This window comes from Ixodes scapularis, unplaced genomic scaffold (genome assembly GCF_016920785.2).
Source record: "Ixodes scapularis isolate PalLabHiFi unplaced genomic scaffold, ASM1692078v2 PGA_scaffold0__279_contigs__length_252992795, whole genome shotgun sequence".
Lineage (NCBI taxonomy): Eukaryota > Metazoa > Arthropoda > Arachnida > Ixodida > Ixodidae > Ixodes > Ixodes scapularis.
The window spans coordinates 153,496,041-153,502,369 of NW_024609835.1; positions in this window are offsets into that span (position 1 = coordinate 153,496,041).

Below are 6,329 nucleotides of genomic sequence, written 5' to 3' on the forward strand. Positions count from 1 at the left end.
TATCAGGAGCGCCTTATTATAATGAATTACCTGGTTGGGATGCTTGTTTTGTGCTTCTTCTTTATGGAAACGAATTATGAGGTGTATGTCGTATGCGTGACATGCACTTTTCGCTTCAATCGAGGAAGATTTTTTTTTTTTTTTTCGTAAGTACGACGACAATAAGTAAAATTCCAGGAATCTGACCTTTGAGTCATGTACGGCTTCGCTGTAAAATAAAGAAATCCAGCGTTGAAAAAAAAAATGAAAAAGATGAGTATGTCAGTTGCTTTAAACACTGAACGCATCAGCCGATTTGAGGTACCCTAGGCATCGTTCGGTTACATTCGGTCGCCGTTCGGTTGTTCTTATTTATTTTTTTCCTTGACTCTACACTCTAAGAAATTTGGAGCGTCTACTTTCCCGCATAAATATACCAATTGCTGCAATCAACGGAGAAAACTCGGCAAGTAAGACAAAAACAAAATATATGTAAAAAAAGAAACATCTGGTTCTTTGGTGCTTTGTTGCAGAGTACATAATTTGATTCGACGTTCCCATGAGGGCCATGTTCCCCTGAAAACAATCGAGGCGAACATTGTTCCCTCACTCAACCCTTGGTCCTGGTCACCGTGGTCGAAGCAGAACAGCCCTTGTTTCCCTGTCCTATGCGGAGAGCAAGTCGCCTGCTTCTCGCGCAACGGATACGGTAACGTGAGAACGACGCAGAGCTCTCATTGGCTTTGATTGGAAGGATAGGGGGTAGACCTAAATGCTAGGTGCCTCGAGGTCTACCCACTATATTTGTTCAATCACCCAATATGAGCTTGGAGTTCTGACATCATCGTAACGCCTGTACAAGAAGCAGACGAACTTGTGCTCCGCATAGGCCACGCCTTAAGGTTTCTTAAGCTGTCAGTCACTATCGCGTGCAGGCAGCACTCGGATGTAGTCGCAGGCCGACGATCGAAGGTGAAAACAATTAAAAAATATAGAGATGCAATGGCCCGACTGACAGCCAAAGGAAACGCATCGCCTCTCGCTTCAGCTTCACACCACCCTATGCCAAGTAACCATATAAGTTCGGCGCTTCCGCGCGTTCACCGAACCCCCGTGACTCCTTCCGGGGAAAGGACCGCTGCGCCCAATCCCTATGATTGTGCCATCTCGGAGAATTCCACGGGGAACACGCGTCAGTGTTACCGAGGCGGGTGGCTGTCGGAAGGCGGCGACAGGATTCATTATGCAGGAGGGATGTATAGTTACCTCGCGTGACACGGAGAGCGGCATTTGATGATAAATGGCAACTGCAGCCGTGGCGTGCTCGCTCTCGCCCGGACGGCCAGGAAACAAATGTCGACTCGGATCTCAGCTGCGATGAGGATATGTGGCCATCACCTCGCAGCGGGCTTTCGCAACGCATTCGCGATAAGGTTTACAGGTGCGCTTATTTATAGACGATCCTGTTTTCGCTCGCTTTACGTTTGAAGCTGGATCGAACGTTGGCGTATGAATTTCGATTCATGGGCGAATGCATCTGAAGTTATCCTTGCCGCGGTGCTCATATCAAACCATGAAGAAAGCACTAAATGTTTAACAGCGTCTAAGGGGCTCGGTCAAATTCGTGGGAAAGGCCGCTCGACCGAACTTGTTAGATTTAGGATTTCTTCTTTTGAGTACCTAGTGCATGTACCCACGAACAGGTACACGCACAGATGACATTGATTCTAGCGGAAGAGCCTAAGGCAAACGGGGTTTCAAGATGCTCACATAAATTTTCGAACGTCAGCCACTTGCGGCCGACTTATACGACGGACTGAATTTCGATTTTCGGCCGCGTACCGTGTACCACGTAACCGTCACATCACTGATTCCTGCAATCCGCGCGTGGTCCGCGGAGGCGCGGAGTGAAATGGCCGAACGTGTTTTCACTTGCGGCTTTTGGCGAGTGATTGGCTTGAAAAACGTTTAGTCTGGCAACGGTGCATCGTTTTTCTTCTCTTTTTGCTTTTAGATGACCAAAAACATTGATGGCGCATTATGGTGTTTTGTACTTTCGCTTGGTTCATATTGTAGCGCGAATATTGGTTCCAGGCTTGGAAGAAGCTGCAGAAACTTTGCCCTCCTGACGTTACGCAGGTCCCGGTACTCCTTCGGGTTCGTGCAAAGGAGCTTCTGTCAGAACTCGCCTAGCGCGCCATTCACTTTTTGGCACGTCCAATGAACCTTTCAATCAGCAAGACCTTTCTTGTGGCTGTGGTGTACTGAAGTGTTGTGCGTGAGCGCAGAGTGCGTAAATGCATCTCCAAACGCCATTCACGAGCCCAGGACTTCGTCGCTTCTACGCCGAAGCCTCTTCGAACAGGATGCATGCTTTTGTCACAGTCGTGCCTGGGGTTAGTAAAGCTAGTGGCGCTTTGCGCTAAGCCTTTCACTACGTTCCGTCTTGCTCTGCACATAACTGTGGCGCACCATTCTTTTTCGCGGTAGCAAACAGCGATTTCGCTCTTGGACAACGGTGCCGCTGTGCGATCGTGCGATGTTGGAGTTTCGCGGCACTGTGGGGTCGCGAAGAGGTTCGGTTCGTCCTCGCTGTCGTCTGCTCGTCGTCTCCTTCGTGTGAATGCGCTTGGAAGACGGGAGAACCGCGGGCGCGGTCGTCACGTGATCAATCCGCCGTGTGAATCCGCCATTACAAGTGCGACCAAGGATAGATAATATTTACTTTCATATCTCACGACCCGCTTGGGCTGACATAACGGGCAACCCATCTCCCTGTCGGTCGTTGCGTTCGTTTCAAAACCATAAAGTTTTCTTTGTATTCTGTATCGGTGCGTTGTAGCACGACAGGGTGCTCAGGCTTTACAGCCCATTTGGTCGAAAGCGGCCATAGGTACCTGCGCACAGGTGCTGAGGTGATCGCAAAAAATACGGAATATTGTGCGCTATAACACACAATCAATATCATCGTCAAACGTTAGCGGTTTCTGTACTTACTTTGTAAACTATACTAAAAAATGACGACGCCTCAAGATAGAGGTGTTGTCGAACCTCTCGCTCTTCTAAAGCAAGGGACAGCTGACGCAAATATAAACCTAGAGGAGTTCAAAATGGAGAAAATTATATCTTAAACTTCTCTCTCTCTTTCTCTCTCTCTCTCTCTCTATATATATATATATATGTATATATATACATATCGTCATGAATCTCAAGCAAGCTACATCGTCACCAGTGAACCAGTGAAATCCATTATATCCAGACCACAGTCATCAGGACACTTCATGAACTGCCAACTTTCTCAATCAAACGTATTAACGTTTCGTTTCGTCGGGCTACAGTTACCAACAGTTACCCACGTATTTCAAACGACAAGTTCTTAAAAAAGATCTGCATATTGATTTTGATATTGAGAAAAATTCACTGCAACTCCAGATAAAACCAGGCACTATAAAATAATAATTGGTTAAGATTTCAGGCGTATCAAGCTAATGAACAATCAGGAGTGTTGTACCAAGCAGCATCTTCTTCTGTTTATATTTCTATTCTTGACGAAGAACTTACCAAATAGGTATATTGATAGGCTAGTGTAGTTGGTTGAAATTCATTCTAAGACTATGAGATTTTCGAAGTTTATTGGTTGTTTATGAAAAAGTTACCCAAACACCAATTTCGATAGAATTGTGCCTAAGCCTACGAATTTTACTTTTTTTCTTCAAATACACAGTTTGCAGTAGCCGGCTATAAATTGCACCGTTAAACACCCCCCCTCCCGCCAACCTAAAAAAATTACGATTTTAGCTTCTTTTGTTTTAAAGAAATAAAAAAATGAAAGAAGATATTGCCACGCGTCGTGCTGGGTCAAGCCGCGAGCTGCGTAATGTTATCTATCCTCCTTCACGCGCGCGCCATGAGTGCGCGCTTTTCGTTCATACGCTTATCGAGAGGCTGCTCTCGAAACAGCACGTTGTTATCCGAAGATTCTAGAAAGTTCGATGAGCGGGTAAAAAGATAGCAGCCGGCCGACCGCTTCTATTATTATTCTCTTCGCCGGCTACCGCCCACACTCGCCTCCCGCCGGTCTTTCTTTTCGAAGGGCACAAGTTCGCCCAATAAAACCTTCGTTTATGTTCCTTCAAGTTGTCCAAGTGACTTCGCCACGTGACAATATTAAATAGAAAACACGGAAATTTACTCCTAATCTTTGATGCTATTTTGTATGACGTTCATTTATTCTCATTATTTCTTCCCGCGTGTATTTTACGAGTTGTAAGAAATAGTAGTTCAGATGTTCTGAACTTCTTAATATACTGTAAAATAGTAACAATACTTTTTTTAATATTAAACTGAATTTTGCGGAAGGTTCATTTTAATAGTATTCTTTGTTGGTCCGAATTAATAGCTACACCCATTATAAACGTAAAACGCGGATATTTGTTTTTTGGTGGCCATTCTACTATATACAACTTCGCCCTCCTCCATTCACGGCACTTATTATCCTTACATCAATAATTTAATTTTTTTTTTGTAATAGTGTATGATCCCAAGGTTTCTGATTGACAGTTATATTGTATCGAGAAATTATGCAGCACGGGACGTTATATATATATATATATATATATAGCAAATGTAACGTGAATCTGACGAAACGTTCGAGACTTAGAAGTGTACCGGAAACGCGTTTGAATTGTGACAGTGAAACATGAACGGGCTTTGGCGTTCTGAGGAACGTGTACAACACTTCTGAGTCCTTCGAATTGAAACAGAACAGAGAAAAGAGCTATAGATATTGGCAGCGACTTTTTCCTACAGACTTGTATAATGCATGAAATGCTGTATTTAAGAAGCGATCGTTTTAATTTGCTTAGAAGACTGTATGCAGTCTTGCACAATATAGGCCACGTGGCAGCGACATATACCGGGTGTTCCATTTTAATTCGAACACATTTATTACAAAACATTCCCAAAGGATGCTCTAATACACGATTTGCAACACGATTTGCAATTTTCCCAAGCGCCCCGGCCCTCGCGCGAGGAATTGTGAGAGAGACTGTCCCTCGCCTGGCCGCTCTGCCTTGAGATCGCATTGCCTCCTCTTAATCCTCTGTTTGTTTTTTATTCCATTACCTATTTCATCTATTCCAGTGTATTTTTTATTGCTTCTAAGTGTTCCTATTGTTTTCTGCGCGCGATATTTCTTGTATATATATAGTATTTGTGTCATTATTTCGCCTTTTTCGACGGGAGTGCCGACGGACAACACGCCGCTTCGCGCGTCGTTCCCCGGGTGAGTACTACCGTTGCTACCGATTCCTATCGCGCCGTTAGGTGTTCATTTTTGTTTATTTGACCCGCTTGCAGTTGAGAGGAGCCGTTTATGAACATCCGCGCACATGTCATAGGGGTAGGCAGAGCTCTGAATCAACAATCGCGACGCAAGAGCCGAATGCGCTATGATTTGGCCACCCGCGCTCGCTCTATTGACTCGCATTGTAGCGTATGCCTTCGAGTGCCGCTTAACTTGACCAAGATACAGCACGCCGCTTTGCCGTCGCGAATCATTTGTCCGAATGCCTGCGAAACCGTAACACCGTTCGGCGTATCCAACGCTGCGGCGCCTGACAACTGCACGCAGCGGCGCGAGCCCTTAGCAAGAGCCGGCGGTTCAACGTCGCGGCTTGTATGCGCCTTTGGCATGCATTCATGATCAACCTCCTCGGCGGTTGTCAGTTGCTGACATCTTGACTCGAGTATCAGCTGACATCTTGACTCGAGAAATAAAATTAGCGAAGGAACTACGAGTTTCAAGGTGCCTGCCTGGGTGACAGGACATCTCTGCACTTGAAAAAGGGTGTTTGCAACTGACAACAGCTTAGCAGACAGATTAAGAAGGCATGCCATAGGCGCATTCAAGCCGCGACATTGAGCCGTCGGCGTTTGTGAAGGGATCGCGCCGCAGTGCGCAGTTGTCAGGCGCCAAAGCGTTGCATATGCCTCAGCTTCGCAAACATTCGGGCAGATTGTTCGCGGCGACAAAACGGCGTGCTGTATCTTGGTCAAACAAGCGGAACTCGAAGGCACACGCTACAGTGCGAGTCAACGGAGCGAGCGCGGGCGGCCAAATCACAGCGCACTCGGCTCTTGCGTCGCAATTGTTGATTCAGAGCTCTGCCCACCCCTATGACATGTGCAAGGGTGCTAATAAACGGCTACTCTCTATTGCACGCGGGTCAAATGAACCAAAATGAACAGTTAACGGCGCGATAAGAATCGGTAGCAACGATAGTACTCATCCGGGGAACGACGCGCGAAGCGGCGTGTTGACCGTCGGCACTCCCGTCGAAAAGGGCGAA